The sequence below is a fragment of the Notamacropus eugenii genome, chromosome 1 (assembly GCF_028372415.1).
Source record: "Notamacropus eugenii isolate mMacEug1 chromosome 1, mMacEug1.pri_v2, whole genome shotgun sequence".
Classification (NCBI taxonomy): Eukaryota; Metazoa; Chordata; class Mammalia; order Diprotodontia; family Macropodidae; genus Notamacropus; species Notamacropus eugenii.
In genome coordinates, this window is record NC_092872.1 from 189,815,293 (window position 1) to 189,823,422 (window position 8,130).

An 8,130-nucleotide genomic window follows, 5' to 3' on the forward strand; every position below is an offset into this window, starting at 1 on the left:
TGGAATAGCTTGCCATTTTCTTTTCCAGGTCATTTTATAGATGAATAAATTGAGGCAAACAGAGTTAGGTGACTTTCCCTGGATCACATAGCTACTGTCTGAGATCTGATTTGAATTCAGATCTTCCTGACTCCAGGGGCAGAGCTCTATCTACTGTACCACCTAGCTGCCATCTTTTCAGTATTTGGAATCATTTAAAGAAAAATGACAATGTCAAATTCATAGATCACTGTGAACTAGCAGGTTTCTTATGTACCAGTGGCAGTGTGTCATAATGGTAATACCTTGAATGTGGAGCCAAAGTATTCCACTTTCAAATGAGCAACACACTCTACCAGTCTGAATCTCATTCTCCTTATCTATAAAATAGTTCTGTGTCACAGAATTATTATGAGGAAAGTGTTTTTAAGACTTAAAGTGCTATAGAAACATGAGTTATCTTTATTATTCAAGAGGATAATGGCCATTCTTGAGTTCAGTGGATTACTACACACTTTGTCCTAAAGAGAAATATTTTAACTTTACGATGAACAAATAAGGACTGAGCCTGTCAAGGACTGTCTGTACGTGATGAACATTTTTACAAGTGGTCTGGTGCTGGTGCAGCTTTGCCTATCCCTTTCTCAATTAGACTAACGTTAGATATGAGTTAGCCCATATACAAATATATTCTGATTATCTATTAGGTGCTAAACCAACCACTAGGTTTACAAAGAAGTAAGCCTTAGTCCTTAAATTTGTTACAGTCAAGTTGAAGAGATCAGATACACACACAGGAAAGGTTTACTTAACAAAAAAACAAAGTATGCTTGGTACTCACATAAGTAAGACTTGATTCACAGAAGAAATTCCAAATGCCAAATGATTTGTAACATAACAAATTCTATAGTTTCAGAGAAACAGTGATCCCTCCTAGAAGCAACATCGCATAGTGGATACAGTACTGATCTCAGAACAACAAAGACCGGGATTCAGATCTTTGCTCTAAAAGACATTAATCAAACAAAAATCTCAGTTTCCTCACTATATAATGGTGACAATACTTGAAATACAAAATACTTTCACAAAGTAGTTGTGAAGTTAGCATGAGATAATGTATATAAAGTATTTTGTGAACTTTAAAGTATATTAGAGCAGTTGGCTCCAAATATTTATACTGGCTCCTATGCTATTTGATTAGTAAGTTTATTCAATATCTACATATCTTGTGTGCATGTGTGTGTGTGTGTGTGTGTGTGTATGTGTGTTTAATTAAGGACAGGACAGACTTAAGACAAAAATATAAAGTAATTAAAGTCAAATGCCCCTTGTTTTCTATTTTGGTATATGTCCCACAAGATATTAATGTAGCCTTTACACATTAATGCAGGCTTTCCCTATTTTATCTAGTGCCATCCTGCTCCCTTTGCTCATCTAGGGTACATTAATACTAAACTCCCATGTCTCCATCTCATTGTCCTATCACTAGGTTCTTCAATGTTAGCCAACACTTCCGTTAGTCTGTCTTCTTGGAGAAATTGCAGAGAACAGAAAAAGTCCTGAGGGCTGAATTTGCTGATTTTTTTAAGGTAGATTCCAGTATCTAATGAGTGGTGAACTTGATGGTAATTCTCAACACAAAAGCTAATATAAACTTTTGGTTTTTGTGGCGGTGGGAAAAAATGATGGCTTAGAGAACAAAAATGTAATTTTCTTGCTGTAGGGAATTCCCACTGAAGAAAACCTTTCTACCAAACTATGCTACCAAATGTTCTGAAATTTGTATTGTAAAGGGAGCACTGAGATGTCAAACCACTTGCCAAAGGTCACACAGCTAGTATGTGTCCAAGATACAAAGTGAACCAAGGTCATCCTGATTCCAAGATTGAGTCTCTAAACACTCCCTCTAACTGCCTCTCTTCAATGCAAACATGCAGTCTAGAAGTATAGAACCTAAAACAAAGGACCTGATGATCTCACTCAATTCTATAAAGGTTCAACAATATTTTAGATAATGTGAATAGCTCTTGGTGTTGCATTTTAAGTGGTTCATTGACAAAATGGAACACAGTCAGTGAAGTCTGCAAAGGATAATGATAAGACTCCAAACTAAATAACTCCCAAAATGAGAAGAAAATGTTTGAAAGAACTAGTTTAGCATCAACATGATATTCACAGCAACTAAGGCAACCATGAATATGCCTGTGCAATTCTGAATCACAAAATGCAACAGACTCTCCATGTGGAAGATAGAACCAAAACATTTATTCACACACCAGAAAGCTAAATCCCACCACCAGAAAACCAAATCCATCATAGTAACAAAGAAGTCTACAAAGATTATCAGACCTTCCTACAAATACACGCTCACAGTCCTAGCTTCCTGCTTCTTCTGTCCTTCCCAGCTCTGACTGGTCTGACCAACTTCCTCTCAGCTCTACTCCAGCTCTGCCTCTTTCTGTTCTGCCCTTCCTGCTTTACCCTTCCTATTCCATGTGACTTCTCTCATGTAACTCAGGCTTCCATGTGCCTTAAACAGGTCACATGAGCCTATTAATGGATGGGAAAGATCTTCCCATTAAGAAGAAAAAATGCATTATCAATACAACTGGAAATGTATAAACTTGAAAGAAGACGTAAGTAGGGGTAGGATGACATGATGATCAATCTCTTCAAACATTTGAAGGGCTGCCATATTAAAGATAAGTTCAATTTCTTTTGTATATCTCCAAAGAACAGAATTAGAACAATGGTATAGTGACATATGATAAAAAATAAATTACAGGGAAACAAATTTTTGACTCACATAAAAAAAAATTCAAATAATTAGGGCTGACTAAAAGGAAGCAGGCTACTTCATGAGGTCATGATCCAAAAATTACAGGGATGCTTCTATTAAAGAACGTTTTTTTAATGATGTAAAAGGTTAAATTAGATGACCTTGAAGGTCACTGGTAATTCTAATGTACCATGATTTTGTGTTAAACCTATCTGTATCAAGAGCCCTGAACTTGGGAAATCTAAGGTTTCTAGTCCTGGCTTTGGTACCAAGTAGTGGGGTATGCCATTTTAATTCACTAAGCCTCTGAAGATGGAATTTGGCTTTAGCGATATCTAAAATCCCTTCCAGCTCTTGCACTGTTTGATTCTAAAATGTTTATAGAAGGATATAGGAGAATTCCCAGATATCTTAAGAAGTTTTCTGAATATACCAACTTTCTAGTCTACAATGAGAGGTAGGTTGGTGAAACAGAAATTTTGGTTCAAGGTGGCTTTTTAGTCTACTTTCTGTCTAATATAGATAATATCTCCTCTTCCCACCCACTCACTCCACCACACACAAAAGACATGCTGATTCCTCTTTATGTGCTACCATAAGACTGAGTATAGAGTGAATATTCAGTAAATATTTATTGCTGGATTGATTGAGTTCAGTACCTCAAGAAAGTGAAGTCTAATTCTAAAGACTGAACCATATAAGGGAAATTATACTTGCTACAGCCATTATATTGATTAGCTGGCAACTGTCCCTCATTACCTCTAACATGTGAAGCCCTTCAACACAGAGGATTAAGCAACGTGTAGACAGAGAAACCTGAATAATTCAATCTAAGACATAGAGAGTGTTTATAAAAATCCAGTCCTTGGAGCAATGAGATTCCAATCAGCTTGTACCAGTTTGATATGATAGTATTTTGAAAGAGAGATGTGGACAGTAAAATTCCTGTGCCTGGAAATAAAGATGTTTAGAACATCCAAAGCAAAGATGGGAAAAAGTACCATGAGCACCAAGTGCCCCCTTGTGGAAACAAATAAGGAGTATTAGACAGTCCATGGACTGATTCTCAGAATCTGGGGAGTCTAACATTAGAAAGATCATGTTGTAAGAGACTGGTAACAAGTTAGAATTGTATAGAAGTGAGTCTTGGGCCTGACAAACAAAGAAAAAACACACTAGAGAAAGAAGGCCTTTCCTGTTTACTGCCAACTAAATTCTACCCAATCCAATCCAATCCAATACATATTTATTAAGAAGGTATTATGTGCAAGGCACTATCCTAACCACTGAGGATACAACTAATAAGAAGAAAGGCAATTCTTGCCATCAAGGAACTTACAATCTAAAGGAGAAGACAGCACACAAAAGGAAGCAGGAAAGGGATACAGGGATAGGACACCAGGGAGCCCCCCCATGCTACAGACACAAAGTGGAGAGATCAGCTATAGTCCCATCTCCAGTAGGATTCCTTCCTAGATTGTCTCAACCCACGGAGATCTCTCCATGTTCTCAACTTCTTTAATTCATATTGCATCACTCATTTGCCACTTAATATGCAATATCAGCCCTTATTAGTTAATTTTTCATGTGTATGTATATTATCTCCCCAACAATAGTGTAAGATCCTTGAAATCAGTATCTAAGTTGTATCCCTCACAATGCCTATCATAGGACCTTGCAAATATGTAGGTTGCATAACTGCTGACTGAGAAGAGCTTCATCCACACCTTAAGAATTTATCTATGCTCTATGAGAAGACAGAGGGAGATCTTGAGAAGCCTGCTATATTTTCCTTTTACACAATAAAAATGTGCTGGGATAAGAATGGTACTCATGGATACTCACCTGTGTTGTCTGTTGTTTGGACTTCAAAAGTTCAGCTGATGAGCATAGAAAACTTTCTATATTTCTTTGGCAAAGAATGATTACTGGTAACAAGGTAAAAGTTGCACATTCACACACACACACAGACACAAAGTGTGAGGAATGTGTTAGCCCATCACAGATATGTATGAAACTACATCAAAGGAAAGAAGGAAGGAAGGAAGGAAGGAAGGAAGGAAGGAAGGAAGGAAGGAAGGAAGGAAGGAAGGAAGGAAGGAAGGAAGGAAGGAAGGAAGGAAGAGAAGGAAGGAAGGAAGGAAGGAAGGAAGGAAGGAAGGAAGGAAGGAAGGAAGGAAGGAAGGAAGGAAGGAAGGAAGGAAATCATAGGACTAAGGTTTAATGAGAAACCTGGAAGAACAACAAACATAAGAAAAAATGGAAAAGATCTCTCAAAATTACTACAGAGAGTCTTCTTTTCATCAATGACAGTGTGACCACGGCATTTCAGCTCTATTATCATAATTCCCAGTATGCTGCACAAGGAAATAGAAATAGCAATAAAGAAAACAATGGAAAGAAGAATCAAAATAAACCACATATACATGAAAGAAGGATGTGAGGTTTTCAGGGTACTGAGAAGTTAAATCTCAAGCTTTATGAAAGTAGGACCAAACCAAACCCAAACCAAAGTTTGGAAAAACCCATGGATGACACTCTCTAAAACACAGAACTTAAGCAAATATACTTACCTGGCAACTCACATGCCTACTTTCCCATCTCTACAAAATAGTCTATAGAGCAAAAGTGCTGAGGGTATCTCTGGTTAAAGTATGACAAGTGAGAAGGCAGTCTCTCATAAATAATATTTCTACAACAGGCCACATCTTTAGAATCACACAGATGACTATAAGATGAAGGGGACAGGTGATCGATCTCATTGTGCATATAAGGATTGATTTTGTTTGTTTTTCAGTTTTGTTTATTGAACAAACATTTGATTCAGGTAAGCAAAATTCCACCTACAAAGCTTTTCTCTCTAGCAAGGCATTTGTCTCTCTTGCAAACATTAAAACGATTTTTTAAACCTGTCCCCTGGCTATGTTATTTTATTGACTTTCCTCTCTGCTTCAGACATCTTGATGTCCTATGATTAGATTTTTTGTATCTGTGTGTATCTGTGTTAGTACAGAAATATTTATATAGCATCTCAAGGATACAAGTACCATAACTTCATGTTAGAATCATAGATTCCTCTTAGATGATGGAGCTTTGTAGAACACCAGAATCAAGTGGAGTTTGATAGGACAGACATTGCTAATGATACTTTCTCTTGAGAAATTAAAGGAAGTACCAATAATTATTTAGTTGTGAGCTACATCGTTATTATAAGGAAGTGTGGTGCAATAGAAAGAATCCTGAATTTGAAATCAGAAGATCTGGACTAAAGTCTAATAGGACCTTGGTGATTCAGTTAAATTTAAGGACACTTTCTTGTTTCCTCATTCAGAAAATGAATATAGTGAGCTAGATGAACTCTAACTTCCTTTCTATGTCTAAATGCAATAAAACTATGAAATCATTGATAAATATGTAAGCTATGTTCAAACTCCACCTATTGTACTTATTAGCTATGTGACCCTCACTTGACCTCCATGTTCCTCAGACATCTTCTAGGACTTATCTATTAAGTCATAGATGGGTGATTACATCAATGTATGAAGATTCCACAGTGGCAATCCCTATTGCTAACAAAGTCACAGATCCTTAGCATGTGCATCTATGTTTAGCATCCCCACATCTTCGCTTGCATTAGTAGTCTGGGTTCTCATACTATTGACTATCACTTTCTTCAGGGTCCTAGGGTAATTGATGTGCTGTTTTTACTGCTATTGCTCACTAGTGCCCCCAGAAGTGTGCTTTCTATTGATAATCAGGCAGATTATTAATTAGCTTTTAGGGGGAAAAAGATATGTTGAGAAGATATAGGAAGAATAGTTCATACAAAGCATATTTCCCAAACCAGGGAGATACTCTTCCCTTCACACACAAAATGAGATAAACTTTGGGTATAATGAGCATGAAACACCCATGCAGGCTATACACACATACATATATATACACGTATGTATATATAATGCATATATGTGTATATGTGTGTCTGGCAACTCATAACTCCTTTTTACTCTTTTTCTCCCTTCACAGAGCCCTCATGAATTCTTCCTTTAAGTACAGTTCCCTGTTAAACAGTATCCTACCTAGGTCCCAAGGTTCTATGCCTCTTGAGTCAACAGCTAGTGCTTCCCTCTGCCAGAAGCAATACCACTTCCTTACATTGCTTCTTCTCTCTTTCTGCAACATCATTATCAAGTCTGCATGGTGTCTGTTTCCATTCTTGGCAAGATGTGCTCTCCTACTGGTTCTGTCTCTTTAATAACATGGTCATATGTAGGGGGTACAGGATAGGGGCCCATGGAAAACAAGAGAGAAGCAGAGCAAGAAGCAGGTAGACAGTGCAGAGGACACAGGGCAGAGTGGAGAGAACGTAGGAGGTAAAAAGGGAGAAGAAGAAAGCAGAGAGGAGAGAGCAGAGGGCCAAAAAGAGATGAACTTTCCCTCTACTGCCTGTTAAGGTGAATTCTTCCTCAAGGGTTTGTCTCCAACTCTCTGGTTCATAACTTGACTGTGCATCTCTAAACTGGATTGTTGTTTTATACACAGGCCCAGAGGCAGGTATAATTTTCTCAGCCAATGACAAGCTATTTGCTGTGTGGTCCTTATCTGGCTTTGTCCACGAATTGAAGCTTTATTATACTCTTAAATTCATTATGGGCTTGCTTACATCTAGTTTCCACTTTTCACTGAGTTCATCCAACAATCGTAGATTGCTAGTATTGCATTAATTGGAGCCCTTATACTTACATATAACTTTGAATATAAGAGAATGGACATAGTGAAGGAGACCTTTACTCTAATGTAACAGAGTTTTCAACAGAGGCCTTGGGGCTTTGTCTGAGACTTGTCATCAGAGGGAATTTGTTTAACACAAACCACAAGGCAATGCACAGGTTTCTTCCTGGGGTTATTTACTCAGGATGTTGGGAAACACTTCAGAACAACATTTCTGAAGCAACTCAGACTGCAGATAAAAGCAGCATAATAGTTCAGAACTAGGTGTTGTAGAAATCATGTTGTTGCGCCATTTTTTTAACAGATGGGAAACTAAAGGACCAAAGAAAAGAAGAGATATATCCCTTAGGTCATTTATGAGTTTTGGGACTGAGATGGAATTGAAATCCATTTCTCTTCATACCTGTCTCAGGGATATACACACACACACACACACACACACACACACACACACATATTAAATCACACCACCAGGACAGTAGATCTTAGGCAACAATTATGGAAGGGAGAGACTTTTGCTCTAAGGAAAAAGCAACTTCATTAGGCGCAGATACCAATGGACAGGCTGCTGTTTTTTTGGGTCACAATCATAACCAGTGGGGTAGTAAGTGTCCTGCTGCTTATGCAAACTCTGGAAGACA